The sequence below is a fragment of the Coturnix japonica genome, unplaced genomic scaffold (genome assembly GCF_054131305.1).
Source record: "Coturnix japonica strain WE unplaced genomic scaffold, WE-NBRP24 Scf045, whole genome shotgun sequence".
Taxonomy (NCBI): domain Eukaryota; kingdom Metazoa; phylum Chordata; class Aves; order Galliformes; family Phasianidae; genus Coturnix; species Coturnix japonica.
In genome coordinates this window covers 972,616-987,765 of record NW_028188948.1, presented here as the reverse complement: position 1 = coordinate 987,765, position 15,150 = coordinate 972,616, and the positions used below count along the sequence as shown (strand labels likewise).

At 43.4% G+C, this 15,150-nt stretch overlaps 1 pseudogene; it reads left to right on the top strand.

The window, feature by feature from the left end:
• Positions 1-540: 540 nt before the first annotated feature.
• Positions 541-15,150, top strand: part of LOC146752429 (kinesin-like protein KIF20B) — a 120,287-nt pseudogene continuing 105,677 nt past the window's right edge.

Here is a 15,150-nt window from a genome sequence, read left to right as displayed (position 1 = left end):
CAGTAACACAGGAAATAAGAGCCATGAGGGAAATGCAGATGCCTTCTGCCCCCATCAGAGGGGAGGAATGAGCTGCACTTCCACAGAGACATTCCTCTCACAGCCACTCACACCTCAGGTGTGGAGGGACGAGCTGGGGCTGCTGGTGGCAGCTGTGGAACACTGCCATCTGTGGTGCTCCATCCTGCCCTGGAGGTGGGCATGTAGAGCTGAGGACCTTTGTCACTGCACAAATGACTGCAAGCAGAGATGTAGCAGAGGGAACATAAAGCATTTAATAACTTATACAAAGCAATGAGTAATAGAAATGACAATATTTCCAACCAAATATCCCCCATCCTAACAGTCATATCTGATCTCTACAATCCCACCCAAACAATTTCCCAGCCCCCTCCAATTCCTCCTCACTATCCCACCCCTGAATTTTCCTCCCCCAGTTCATACACAGTAATTGCCCACACTAATTACCAGGATGCAGGGCATAGAGAACACCTGTTCCTTGTGTGCAGACACCTGGAAAAAAAAGAAGTGGCAGGGAACTGGAGGTCTGTAGCACGTTCTGGAGGCTCTGCATAGAACGTAACCCCAGACCACAACCCCATCAGCTGCTGGGGCAGCATCATCCCTGTCATTGGGGGATGTTGCCAGTGGTGGACAGGGACACAGGGAGAAGCCACACCTTGGTGTAGCTCTGATCTGCTCGTGTCCAGTCCAATCCTCTATAGCACTTTCCATCTTCTGTCCTTTGTTCTTAACCGTATCCTTCCTTCTCTTCTGCTCTTTTCCTTTCTTTTAGGTGTCTTACCTGTATCTGCTTTTCCCCTCTTCTGTTCTTTTACTGCTCTGGTCAGCATCCAGTGTCTGCACCGCAACTCTAGGTTTTGGGATGGAGAAAGGTACACAGGGCATAGATTTGTACAAGAAAAGCTCTCTTGCTGTGCCCAACAGATGACAAAAAGGAGTCCTCAGGACCACAAAGGCAGCTTGTTTCACCAAAGGCCACAGCGTAAGCTCGTGTAACTGGGAAGGACTCTGTTATACATCTCCTAAAAGTGCCTTTGAATGAATAATTTTCTGGTCTTGTTTCCAATTGTTGCTCAGAGGAAATGAGGTTTTTATCCTTGTATCTTTGCAGGAAGACAGAGAGGAGGGAACCTGTCTGGTGAAATGCTCAGGTGCTGTTTTCTTCCTTGCACCAACAGCCTGTTTGTGTCCACACGATGCCAGTTGTCCTCCTGACAGTTTCTACCGGTCCTTCTCCGAGTCCTTCTGCTAAGCACTGCTATTTCTGTATCCTCGGGGCCCTATTAGGACTAAAAAGAGGAGCGGATAACAGATGGAAGGATCTGGCCTTCTGCTGGGTGAAAGCCGCCTGCATGTCCTGTTCCTGCTTTCTCTTTTCCCCAGGTGGCATTGTGCTTCCCAAGGAGCATATGGACCTTTTAGATGGGAGTGTGCAGCAAGGAACACGTGGGGTCTCATCTTCCTCCCTGCTCTACATCTGAGTGAGGGACACTGTGACCTGCTCAGGAGGCAAGATGTCATGTCAGGGAGGTGTGTTTTCCTTGTTGTTTTTTATCATCTGTGCTTTGCTTTGCTGTGTTATTTTTTTTCCTTTGCAGTTCTATGGTTTTCTTTCCTATTTGGTGTTTTCTATGTCGTGTTTTTTTTTTGTTTTTTTTTTTGTTTTTTGGTTTTTTTATAAGTTTTTTTCTGTTTTTCCTTGTCTTAGTTTTTTTCTTTTGTTTGAGTTATTATTTTTTCTTTGCTTTTATTATTATTATTTTTTTTAATTCTGTGTTATTTCCTAAAATCCTTCATGGTTTATTTGTTGTTTTGTTTTTCATCTATGCTTTGCTATTTTTCTTTAGATACACTGTATGAGAACTGTTGAATCACAGTCTGAGCCACTGATTATCACCTAGGGAAGGGACCTGGTCAGCCCTGGTTAGTGCAGGTGAGGCCAATGCAGCTGAGAGACTGGAAGGGATGGAGCCTGGCTGCACCTCTCTTACAGCTCATTTTTGAAGGCTGACTGCCCCTGGGTGGAATTTTTTTTGATGGTTTCTCCTCTGTGGAGTTTGTTCTGTGCACTTCCATCCTCAGTGGTGGGTGAGCCATTCTTTCCTTACCTTTGTAGTATATTCACACTGTGCTAGTCTTTCTGCTGTTACAGATAGTATGTGTTTTTTTTCTGTTTGTTTTCTGTGGTTTTTTAAACTTTGATTCCCTGGTTTTTGGCTTGCTTCTTTTCTTTATATTTCTTTTTTTTTTTTTTTTTTTTTCTTTTTTTTTTTTTTTTTTTGCTGTGTCCTATTCTGCTTTACGGTGACATTTGCAAGAGACTGTGAATTCTCCTGGTTCAAATTGCAGTTGGCTTAATCAAATGTGTAAGAAATATATAAGGGCTGCTGAGGCCAGGCTGGAGTTGCATTTCTTTATGAACCTGGGTGTTGCTGCGGATGCGTTTCTCTCCTGTTTTGTCTCTTTTATGGCTGTTCAAGAATATTTGAACGTGCTATGTCAGTGTTTGTTGCCATCCTGCTTTCTCTTCTCTGTCTTGCAGGTCAGCTCGTGCTAGAAGTCAGTGGTATCACTGTATGAATGGAGGTCAGTTTAGGAGCAGCTGCTGATGGAAGGAATCAAGACCAGGCTAATAAATGGAAGCATCTCCTGGTAAGGTGTCAGAGGTGGCAGTAATGATTGTCATCGTTAAAACCAGAGGGCAGGCTCATCCGAGTGCTTGCTGACTGATACTTCGGACTATCTCGTTCTCCAGCTGAACGATAAGAAAGCTAAATATGCTGAGCCATTACAGCTTGTGCTGAAGTTGTGAATGTGCCCCCAGATGTTTCCTTTAGTGGTAAATCATGTTCTGGCACTGTGGTAGCCCTATCTCTGTCATGATCTGGAGCACCGTGTCTTGTTGCGAGCCTTGTGTGCCTGTTTCCATGAACCTTGCTTTCTTTCTCTCTTCAGAGTAAGGGCAGGGTGCTTCCTTGCTTTTGGTGGATTCATCCAGGAGGCTGTTAGAAGGCCAAATGCAATGTTCATTACATGGAGGGACAGGATGGGAATGGACTGTCGTTGCCACCAGGCAAAAGTGAGTTTCTTATGTCATGAATGATATAATTTTGATTATTCTGAGCAGTTGCAGTGTGGTAGAGGATGTCACGAAACCATTTATTTGGGAGCGCAGGGAAGAGTCATGAGAACAGAAACCGTAGTTTCTGTTTTGGCTGTCAAAATGGTGGAGTTTCTTTGGGAGGGCAATAGCTGGGCTTCCTGTTAGCAGGCCCCCTCTGAGAGATTGGGCTTTGCTTGCTGCTTTGCTGTGCCTACCTGCCTGCTCCCTGTGCTTGTTCCTTTTACCTTTCCGTGCTTCTTTTCCCTTGCTTTGATGCTTTTCCCTTTCAGGGCTCCTTTTCTCTTTCAGTGCTGCCTTTGCCCTTTATGTACTCCTTTTCCCTGTCAGTGTTACTTTATGCTGTTCCATTCCCTTTCGGGGCTCCTTCTAACTTTCAGGACTGCTTTTTCCTTTCAGGGCTGCATTTCTTTGCTTATTTTCTTTTTCAGGGCTGCTTTTCCCTTTCAGGGCTGCTTTTCTTTATCAGTTCTCCTTTTCCCTCTCACGGCTCCTTTTCCCTCTCACGGCTCCTTTCTTTATCAGTTCTGCTTCTCCCTTTCAGTGCTGCATTTTCTTGTTCCTTTTCGCTTTCAGTGCTGCTTTTCTGTGCTCCTTTCCCTTTCCCTGCCGCTTTTCCCTTTCCCTGCTGCTTTTCCCTTTTAGTCTTGCTTTCCCATTCACTGCTGCTTTTCCCTTTTAGTCTTGCTTTTCCCTTTCACTGCTGCTTTTCCCTTTCACTGCTGCTTTTCCCTTTCACTGCTGATTTTCCCTTTTAATCTTGCTTTTCCCTTTTAATCTTGCTTTTCCCTTTCAGTGCTGCTTCTCCCTTTCACTGCTGCTTTTCCGTTTTAGTCTTTCTTTTCCCTTTCACTGCTGCTCATCCCTTTCACTGCTGCTCTTCCCTTTCACTGCTGATTTTCCCTTTCACTGCTGATTTTCCCTTTCACTGCTGCTTTTCCCTTTCACTGCTGCTTTTCCCTTTCACTGCTGCTTTTCCCTTTCACTGCTGCTTTTCCCTTTCACTGCTGCTCTTCACTTTCACTGCTGCTCTTCACTTTCACTGCTGCTTTTCCCTTTCACTGCTGCTTTTCCCATTCACTGCTGCTTTTCCCATTTAGTCTTGCTTTTCCCTTTCACTGCTGATTTTCCCTTTCATTTCTGCTTTTCCCTTTCACTGCTGCTTTTCCCTTTCACTGCTGATTTTCCCTTTCACTGTTGATTTTCCCATTCACGTCTGATTTTCCCTTTAACTCCTGATTTTCCCTTTCACTGCTGATTTTACCTTTCACTGCTGATTTTCCCATTCACTGCTGAATTTCCCTTTCCCTGCTGCTTTTCCCTTTCCCTGCTGCTTTTCCCTTTCCCTGCTGCTTTTCCCTTTCCCTGCTGCTTTTCCCTTTCCCTGCTGCTTTTCCCTTTCCCTGCTGCTCTTCCCTTTCACTGCTGCTCTTCACTTTCACTGCTGCTCTTCACTTTCACTGCTGCTTTTCCCTTTCACTGCTGCTTTTCCCTTTCACTGCTGCTTTTCCCTTTCACTGCTGCTTTTCCCTTTCACTGCTGCTTTTCCCTTTCACTGCTGCTTTTCCCTTTCACTGCTGATTTTCCCTTTCACTGCTGATTTTCCCTTTCACTGCTGATTTTCCCTTTCACTGCTGATTTTCCCATTCACTGCTGATTTTACCTTTTTGTTTTGCTTTTCCCTTTCATTTCTGATTTTCTCTTGCACTGCTGATTTTCCCTTTCACTGCTTATTTTCCCTTTCACTGCTGCTTTTCCCTTTTAGTCTTACTTTTCCCTTTTACTGCTGCTTTTCCCTTTTAGTCTTACTTTTCCCTTTCACTGCTGCTCTTCCCTTTCACCTCTGATTTTCCCTTTCACTGCTGCTTTTCCCTTTCACTGCTGCTTTTCCCTTTTAGTCTTACTTTTCCCTTTTACTGCTGCTTTTCCCTTTTAGTCTTACTTTTCCCTTTCACTGCTGCTCTTCCCTTTCACCTCTGATTTTCCCTTTCACTGCTGCTCTTCTCTTTCACTGCTGCTCTTCTCTTTCACTGCTGCTCTTCTCTTTCACTGCTGCTTTTCCCTTTCAGTCTTGCTTTTCCCTTTCACTGCTGTATTTCCCTTTCACTGCTGCTTTTGCCTTTCGCTGCTGCTCTTCCCTTTCACTGCTGCTCTTCTCTTTCACTGCTGCTCTTCTCTTTCACTGCTGCTTTTCCCTTTCAGTCTTGCTTTTCCCTTTCACTGCTGATTTTCTTTTTCATTTCTGCTTTTCCCTTTCACTGCTGCTTTTCCCTTTCACTGCTGATTTTCCCTTTCACTGTTGATTTTCCCTTTCACTGTTGATTTTCCCATTCACGTCTGATTTTCCCTTTAACTCCTGATTTTCCCTTTCACTGCTGATTTTCCCATTCACTGCTGCTTTTCCCTTTCCCTGCTGCTTTTCCCTTTCCCTGCTGCTTTTCCCTTTCCCTGCTGCTTTTCCCTTTCCCTGCTGCTTTTCCCTTTCCCTGCTGCTTTTCCCTTTCCCTGCTGCTTTTCCCTTTCCCTGCTGCTTTTCCCTTTCCCTGCTGCTTTTCCCTTTCCCTGCTGCTTTTCCCTTTCCCTGCTGCTTTTCCCTTTCCCTGCTGCTTTTCCCTTTCACTGCTGCTCTTCACTTTCACTGCTGCTTTTCCCTTTCACTGCTGCTTTTCCCTTTCACTGCTGCTTTTCCCTTTCACTGCTGATTTTCCCTTTCACTGCTGATTTTCCCTTTAACTGCTGATTTTCCCATTCACTGCTGATTTTACCTTTTTGTTTTGCTTTTCCAATTCATTTCTGATTTTCTCTTGCACTGCTGATTTTCCCATTCACTGCTTATTTTCCCTTTCACTGCTGCTTTTCCCTTTTAGTCTTACTTTTCCCTTTTACTGCTGCTTTTCCCTTTTAGTCTTACTTTTCCCTTTCACTGCTGCTCTTCCCTTTCACCTCTGATTTTCTCTTTCACCTCTGATTTTCCCTTTCACTGCTGCTCTTCTCTTTCACTGCTGCTCTTCTCTTTCACTGCTGCTTTTCCCTTTCAGTCTTGCTTTTCCCTTTCAGTCTTGCTTTTCCCTTTCACTGCTGATTTTCCCTTTCATTTCTGCTTTTCCCTTTCACTGCTGCTTTTCCCTTTCACTGCTGATTTTCCCTTTCACTGTTGATTTTCCCATTCACGTCTGAATTTCCCTTTAAGTCCTGATTTTCCCTTTCATTGCTGATTTTACCTTTCACTGCTGATTTTCCCATTCACTGCTGAATTTCCCTTTCCCTGCTGCTTTTCCCTTTCCCTGCCGCTTTTCCCTTTCCCTGCTGCTTTTCCCTTTTAGTCTTGCTTTCCCATTCACTGCTGCTTTTCCCTTTTAGTCTTGCTTTTCCCTTTCACTGCTGCTTTTCCCTTTCACTGCTGCTTTTCCCTTTCACTGCTGATTTTCCCTTTTAATCTTGCTTTTCCCTTTTAATCTTGCTTTTCCCTTTCAGTGCTGCTTCTCCCTTTCACTGCTGCTTTTCCGTTTTAGTCTTTCTTTTCCCTTTCACTGCTGCTCATCCCTTTCACTGCTGCTCTTCCCTTTCACTGCTGATTTTCCCTTTCACTGCTGATTTTCCCTTTCACTGCTGCTTTTCCCTTTCACTGCTGCTTTTCCCTTTCACTGCTGCTTTTCCCTTTCACTGCTGCTTTTCCCTTTCACTGCTGCTCTTCACTTTCACTGCTGCTCTTCACTTTCACTGCTGCTTTTCCCTTTCACTGCTGCTTTTCCCATTCACTGCTGCTTTTCCCATTTAGTCTTGCTTTTCCCTTTCACTGCTGATTTTCCCTTTCATTTCTGCTTTTCCCTTTCACTGCTGCTTTTCCCTTTCACTGCTGATTTTCCCTTTCACTGTTGATTTTCCCATTCACGTCTGATTTTCCCTTTAACTCCTGATTTTCCCTTTCACTGCTGATTTTACCTTTCACTGCTGATTTTCCCATTCACTGCTGAATTTCCCTTTCCCTGCTGCTTTTCCCTTTCCCTGCTGCTTTTCCCTTTCCCTGCTGCTTTTCCCTTTCCCTGCTGCTTTTCCCTTTCCCTGCTGCTCTTCCCTTTCACTGCTGCTCTTCACTTTCACTGCTGCTCTTCACTTTCACTGCTGCTTTTCCCTTTCACTGCTGCTTTTCCCTTTCACTGCTGCTTTTCCCTTTCACTGCTGCTTTTCCCTTTCACTGCTGCTTTTCCCTTTCACTGCTGATTTTCCCTTTCACTGCTGATTTTCCCTTTCACTGCTGATTTTCCCTTTCACTGCTGATTTTCCCATTCACTGCTGATTTTACCTTTTTGTTTTGCTTTTCCCTTTCATTTCTGATTTTCTCTTGCACTGCTGATTTTCCCTTTCACTGCTTATTTTCCCTTTCACTGCTGCTTTTCCCTTTTAGTCTTACTTTTCCCTTTTACTGCTGCTTTTCCCTTTTAGTCTTACTTTTCCCTTTCACTGCTGCTCTTCCCTTTCACCTCTGATTTTCCCTTTCACTGCTGCTTTTCCCTTTCACTGCTGCTTTTCCCTTTTAGTCTTACTTTTCCCTTTTACTGCTGCTTTTCCCTTTTAGTCTTACTTTTCCCTTTCACTGCTGCTCTTCCCTTTCACCTCTGATTTTCCCTTTCACTGCTGCTCTTCTCTTTCACTGCTGCTCTTCTCTTTCACTGCTGCTCTTCTCTTTCACTGCTGCTTTTCCCTTTCAGTCTTGCTTTTCCCTTTCACTGCTGTATTTCCCTTTCACTGCTGCTTTTGCCTTTCGCTGCTGCTCTTCCCTTTCACTGCTGCTCTTCTCTTTCACTGCTGCTCTTCTCTTTCACTGCTGCTTTTCCCTTTCAGTCTTGCTTTTCCCTTTCACTGCTGATTTTCTTTTTCATTTCTGCTTTTCCCTTTCACTGCTGCTTTTCCCTTTCACTGCTGATTTTCCCTTTCACTGTTGATTTTCCCTTTCACTGTTGATTTTCCCATTCACGTCTGATTTTCCCTTTAACTCCTGATTTTCCCTTTCACTGCTGATTTTCCCATTCACTGCTGCTTTTCCCTTTCCCTGCTGCTTTTCCCTTTCCCTGCTGCTTTTCCCTTTCCCTGCTGCTTTTCCCTTTCCCTGCTGCTTTTCCCTTTCCCTGCTGCTTTTCCCTTTCCCTGCTGCTTTTCCCTTTCCCTGCTGCTTTTCCCTTTCCCTGCTGCTTTTCCCTTTCCCTGCTGCTTTTCCCTTTCCCTGCTGCTTTTCCCTTTCCCTGCTGCTTTTCCCTTTCCCTGCTGCTTTTCCCTTTCACTGCTGCTCTTCACTTTCACTGCTGCTTTTCCCTTTCACTGCTGCTTTTCCCTTTCACTGCTGCTTTTCCCTTTCACTGCTGATTTTCCCTTTCACTGCTGATTTTCCCTTTAACTGCTGATTTTCCCATTCACTGCTGATTTTACCTTTTTGTTTTGCTTTTCCAATTCATTTCTGATTTTCTCTTGCACTGCTGATTTTCCCATTCACTGCTTATTTTCCCTTTCACTGCTGCTTTTCCCTTTTAGTCTTACTTTTCCCTTTTACTGCTGCTTTTCCCTTTTAGTCTTACTTTTCCCTTTCACTGCTGCTCTTCCCTTTCACCTCTGATTTTCTCTTTCACCTCTGATTTTCCCTTTCACTGCTGCTCTTCTCTTTCACTGCTGCTCTTCTCTTTCACTGCTGCTTTTCCCTTTCAGTCTTGCTTTTCCCTTTCAGTCTTGCTTTTCCCTTTCACTGCTGATTTTCCCTTTCATTTCTGCTTTTCCCTTTCACTGCTGCTTTTCCCTTTCACTGCTGATTTTCCCTTTCACTGTTGATTTTCCCATTCACGTCTGAATTTCCCTTTAAGTCCTGATTTTCCCTTTCATTGCTGATTTTACCTTTCACTGCTGATTTTCCCATTCACTGCTGAATTTCCCTTTCCCTGCTGCTTTTCCCTTTCCCTGCTGCTTTTCCCTTTCCCTGCTGCTTTTCCCTTTCACTGCTGCTCTTCCCTTTCACTGCTGCTATTCCCTTTCACTGCTGCTTTTCCCTTTCACTGCTGCTTTTCCCTTTCACTGCTGCTTTTCCCTTTCACTGCTGCTTTTCCCTTTCACTGCTGATTTTCCCATTCACTGCTGATTTTACCTTTTTGTTTTGCTTTTCCCTTTCATTTCTGATTTTCTCTTGCACTGCTGATTTTCCCTTTCACTGCTGCTTTTCCCTTTTAGTCTTACTTTTCCCTTTTACTGCTGCTTTTCCCTTTTAGTCTTACTTTTCCCTTTCACTGCTGCTCTTCCCTTTCACCTCTGATTTTCCCTTTCACTGCTGCTCTTCTCTTTCACTGCTGCTCTTCTCTTTCACTGCTGCTTTTCCCTTTCAGTCTTGCTTTTCCCTTTCAGTCTTGCTTTTCCCTTTCAGTCTTGCTTTTCCCTTTCACTGCTGATTTTCCCTTTCACTGTTGATTTTCCCATTCACGTCTGATTTTCCCTTTAACTCCTGATTTTCCCTTTCACTGCTGATTTTCCCATTCACTGCTGAATTTCCCTTTCCCTGCTGCTTTTCCCTTTCCCTGCTGCTTTTCCCTTTCCCTGCTGCTTTTCCCTTTCCCTGCTGCTTTTCCCTTTCCCTGCTGCTTTTCCCTTTCCCTGCTGCTTTTCCCTTTCCCTGCTGCTTTTCCCTTTCACTGCTGATTTTCCCTTTCACTGCTGATTTTCCCTTTCACTGCTGATTTTCCCTTTAACTGCTGATTTTCCCATTCACTGCTGATTTTACCTTTTTGTTTTGCTTTTCCCTTTCATTTCTGATTTTCTCTTGCACTGCTGATTTTCCCTTTCACTGCTTATTTTCCCTTTCACTGCTGCTTTTCCCTTTTAGTCTTACTTTTCCCTTTTACTGCTGCTTTTCCCTTTTAGTCTTACTTTTCCCTTTCACTGCTGCTCTTCCCTTTCACTGCTGCTCTTCCCTTTCACCTCTGATTTTCCCTTTCACCTCTGATTTTCCCTTTCACCTCTGATTTTCTTTTTCACCTCTGATTTTCCCTTTCACTGCTGCTTTTCCCTTTCACTGCTGCTTTTCCCTTTTAGTCTTACTTTTCCCTTTTACTGCTGCTTTTCCCTTTTAGTCTTACTTTTCCCTTTCACTGCTGCTCTTCCCTTTCACCTCTGATTTTCCCTTTCACTGCTGCTCTTCTCTTTCACTGCTGCTCTTCTCTTTCACTGCTGCTTTTCCCTTTCAGTCTTGCTTTTCCCTTTCAGTCTTGCTTTTCCCTTTCAGTCTTGCTTTTCCCTTTCACTGCTGTATTTCCCTTTCACTGCTGCTTTTGCCTTTCGCTGCTGCTCTTCCCTTTCACTGCTGCTCTTCTCTTTCACTGCTGCTCTTCTCTTTCACTGCTGCTTTTCCCTTTCAGTCTTGCTTTTCCCTTTCACTTCTGCTTTTACCTTTTAGTCTTGAATTTAGAAAGAATTTATTCCTACCATTTAATCTCCTTTTTTATTTTTAAGTTGTTCCCTTCTGTCTTACCAAACCATTATCATCCTATCAATGCTGCTTGTGTGTTTTATATATGATGTGCTAGAGTTATCACATCCACAACAAGGGCTGAAAAACCAAATGATTATTCCTGACATACCTGGAAGGTTTCCATCAGTATCCACATCACCTATGCATGCTCCCCATCTAACAAGAAGCTGCAAACAGCCCAAGCCACCATGAAAAGCAGCATAATGAACAGGCTTCCAGTCATTCCTGTCTGCTGCGTTTACATTCTAAAACGAAAGCTGCAGGTTAGTTTGTTTATGAAGCTTAGACACGAGACATTCCATAAATAAGTATCAACAGTTCATTGTGCTACTTTATTTAAACAAAATCAAATATTTCTCCAAATTCAAGCCACGAAAGCAGCATAAGACGTATTTCTCACAGGTTCGTGGCTTCATTGAAATAAAACACACATAAAAGTTGTGTTTTCAGACATCTACCACCATGTTAGTCGTTATATAATACACAACTGGATTTTTTTAACATCTTACGATTAAAAAAATGCAAATTTACACTACAAATAAATTCACAGCGTCACCAATGAGAATGTACCAACAGAGGTTAATCTATAGTCCCAAACCTCAGTTAGTGAGGGGTTTGGTATGGAAAAGGATACCAGACTCTGGCTCTGCATTAGGGAATTGCAGGTAGAAGGCTCTCACCGCTCCACTTCGCAGTATGGTTTGCAATGTGTACGACTGCCCATGGGCTGCAGCCAGGTGTGATGGAGTGCACCCGCGGTCATCTTGAGCTTCTAGGTTTGCTCCATTTATTAACAAAGCCTACAAGAAATGCAAAGCTCACAGGCTGAAAGAGCAAACACTGTCTCACAGGGTGACTTGAGATGGTCAGCTGGGTTCCTCTGATAAATCTGATAGCACAGAGGGAACAAACGAGTGCAGTCATTTTACCAGTGACTTGGTTTCAGCTGTAAAGACACAGAGCCAGCTCCAGTAGGAGCACTTCCACTGATCTTCATAAGGAAGTGTCCAAACCAAAGGCCTGCCTTCCTTTTGCTGGAGAGTGAATATCTCTACATACCTGCATGCAAGCATCCTGCCCACGGATTGCCGCAAGGTGAGCTGCTGTCCAGCCTCTGACTGTCACACGTGTCACATCAGCTCCATGCCAGAGCAACTAGTGAAGGCACTGTGCAACCAAAAACAAGCTCTTATTCATTTAATAAACTCTTATTCCATAACAATTCTTATAACTCATCTGAGGCAAATGCTAACTATAAATCAACAGTAGATGTTACATTTCAAACAGTGTTAGGAAATGACATGGTCTCAAGGCTTCATCCAAGGGCACAAAAAGCACAACCAACCTACTAATTGCAATGACTTGCAGTGTGCCTTCTTTATCTTACAATTCCATACTTAAAATGCAGACTGTGAGAGCGTTCATGTGGCATGAGGTAAAAACACTGGGGAAAAATGGTGCAAAGATGCTCATTTGAAGTCCAGCTAAAATGAACAGCAGGAAAGATGCCATGAATCAAAAGTAAAGCCTCAGTTCATTTATTAGGCTTTCTTGAGTATATGTAATCCCATCTCTCCTCTCACCCATCACAGATTATTTTAACTTTATTCACCTTTTTTTCAGCAGGTGTTATTGCTTTCCATGGAAAGCTTAAAGAACAATTAAGAAAATAATAAACTACAAAACTAGTTAAAGCTTTTTGTTACACATCATTACTATTTACTGTCTTCTTTTAGGCTAGTCTCCAGCTCTCTTTCCTTTGGGACTTCATTTTTTATACGGTTATTTACAGCCTTGCTGTTTCAAAGTAAGATCGCTATAAACATTGCACAAGGAGGCTGTAACAGGAAGGTGAATGTTGTGCTGAATGCAGCAGCTCAGTCCTTCTGGAAATCAAATCATTTCTGCATCAACAGTCAGTGTTCTTGCTTATGAAAATGAACTGTATTTGAACTGTTTCTGTAGAGAATGAGGCATGGGACAGAACACTGGGAAATGAACAAACATTTCTGTGTCACTTCTCGCTTGGCTCAGTCACTTTCAGAATATTAAACATATCCTTATGGATTTTCCAAGTGTTCTGAGTGAAGGGGAAAACAAAAGGACAAAAGAAGGTAATGAGGCTAGAAGGGGAGACCAGAAGGCACACCTTGTTTGGTGTTAGAAAAGCTCTGATTTTGTAAAATCTGAGAACACTGATTACATAAACTGCCTGGGGCTTCAGAAAGGTAAAATGTAGTCCTAACAAACTGCACATCTTTCCTTAGTGAATACCTTAAATCAGAAAAAAAGAGCAGGCAGAGATTATAGATCTAGCTTGATCAAAGCTAGCAATGTTGTGTTCAGCCTCTCCCCAGAGGAAAATGTTAACCCATAAAACCTTGCTGTGTCCAAACACTAACATAAACAGGAGAGGAATGGCTGTTTTCAAGGGTAGATATTTTTAGGACAAGGGGGGATGAATTTAAACTGAGACAGGGGAGGTTTAGGTTAGAGATTAGAGGGAAGTTTTTCACACAGAGGGTGGTGACAGGTTGCCCAAGGAGGCTGTGGATGCCCCATCCCTGCAGGCATTCAGGGCCAGGCTGGATGTGACTCTGGGCAGCCTGGTCTGGTTGTTGCCAACCCTGCAGGTGGCTGAAACTGGATGATCATTGTGGTCCTTTTCAACCCAGGTTATTCTATGATTTTATGATTTTACCTCCAGGCTTCCAGAGTGTGCAGCACAGTGAAATGGTGTGAACTTGTGGACTAAATCCACCTCGTTGATAGAGGCTCCACGTTTTATCATTAATGCAAGCTGTTCTACATCACCAGCTTTCACTGCCTCATGTACACTGGTGTAAGTTTGCTTCTTCCTGACATCTAGTGAGGGATAATAAAAGCATTAGCCAGCTCAGTCACATTTCAGAGAGATGAAAGAAGTGATGAATCAAATAAGCATCAGGGTGACAGTTTATAAGAACCAGACAATAGTGTAACCTATGAGAGTGTAACTTGTATCAGCACAAGTCTTTAGCCCTTTGTGTTTCCCATAAGCAAACCAATGTTCAAGAACCTGAAAGAGCCACGTCCCCTCCAGCCACAGATAAAGAACAGGACAGCAGAGCAACTCCATCTATGTATACAGATGCTGGATCAAGTCCAACCCAATGCTGGCTCTCTTCCTAAACTGTTTCATCAATCACGCCTTCAGGTGTTCAGCCATTGCTCCTCAGGGGCTCTGCATGGCCACACTCCTTACTGCCACCCAAGGACACGGCACACCAAGGGCCCTTCGCTAAGTAGGCAAACCTTGCTAATAGGACATAAGGTCACGCAGATGCTCTTGACTGAGCTGAACCTATCAGTTAAAGCTGTTACATAAAAGCAATGCTTTATACAATGTGTTAGTCATCCTGCTCTGTTTTGCTGCTATACCCATAGCACTGCTCTGGCACAGGTTACTTTGTTAGAAACCTAGTATTTTTCTCCCACCAAAGTCAATAGTGTTTTCATGGACTTCAGTGGCTCAGAATCAAACTCTTAATGTAGACACAGCGTGGTCCAAAAAAAAAAAAAAAAAAACCATCACCAGGCCATGGGATCAAATAGTCTGTATTTTCCTTCAGGCCTAGTTACTGTTTGACACTGTAACTGTAAACAATGGGAGCTGGATATCTAAATCCTCTTGCAACATTTTGGCATTTTGCCTATATTTGCCAATAAAAATAAGTGATGTAAGTAGTTTTAATGGCTGGGATGGCTAACTTGAGATAGCTAAGCATATGAGTAAGCCAAAACAATTGATAATCACCTTCTGGAGTAGTCATCATTCTGGAACCAAAACGCACCAACACTCTTTGATTAAATTTCAGGCTCTAAGAAGTCTTGAAGAGGCAGGTTGTTGTTCTGCAAGTCAAGCATACACAGAAATATTGGTCTTAAGTTATTAGAGCCTCAGTTTTCCTGCCCATGGAGAAGAAATTGAGGCAACAGTTCAAATAGTTATAAATGTGAGATCAAAAATGTTAAAGCATATCAATGAGTTGCTGCTCAAAGGTGCCTGGCGTACATAAAAGCAGAAATTATGATGAAAACAGCTGACGTTGTTTACCAGTACTTATACCTGTTCCCATGTAGTCTGTAGCATGAAAGTAATGCTTGGCCAGATTCAGCACTGCCACAGAGAGGAAAAGAGGGTGTTAAACTGTTTCATTAAGCAAAGATGAGTGTTGTATCACACCCTGGTGTACCATCACTTCACTCCCACTCCCCCAAGCGCCAGGCTGTACCACTGCCCTGCACAGAGGCAGCAAAACAGTGCATGAACCAACACCAGCTGCAACTCAGAACAGCTCATGTTGGAAGGGACCTCCTGGGGTCCATGTTTTTAAATAGAACTTAAGTACATGCAGCATTCTCGTGTTGTGTTTTCTAAACAAAGCATCACTAGGACCTGATTTTCCCCCAAGTGAGAGACTTCTCACGATGCCAGGTGAGGGTTACAGACTTCAGCACGGTG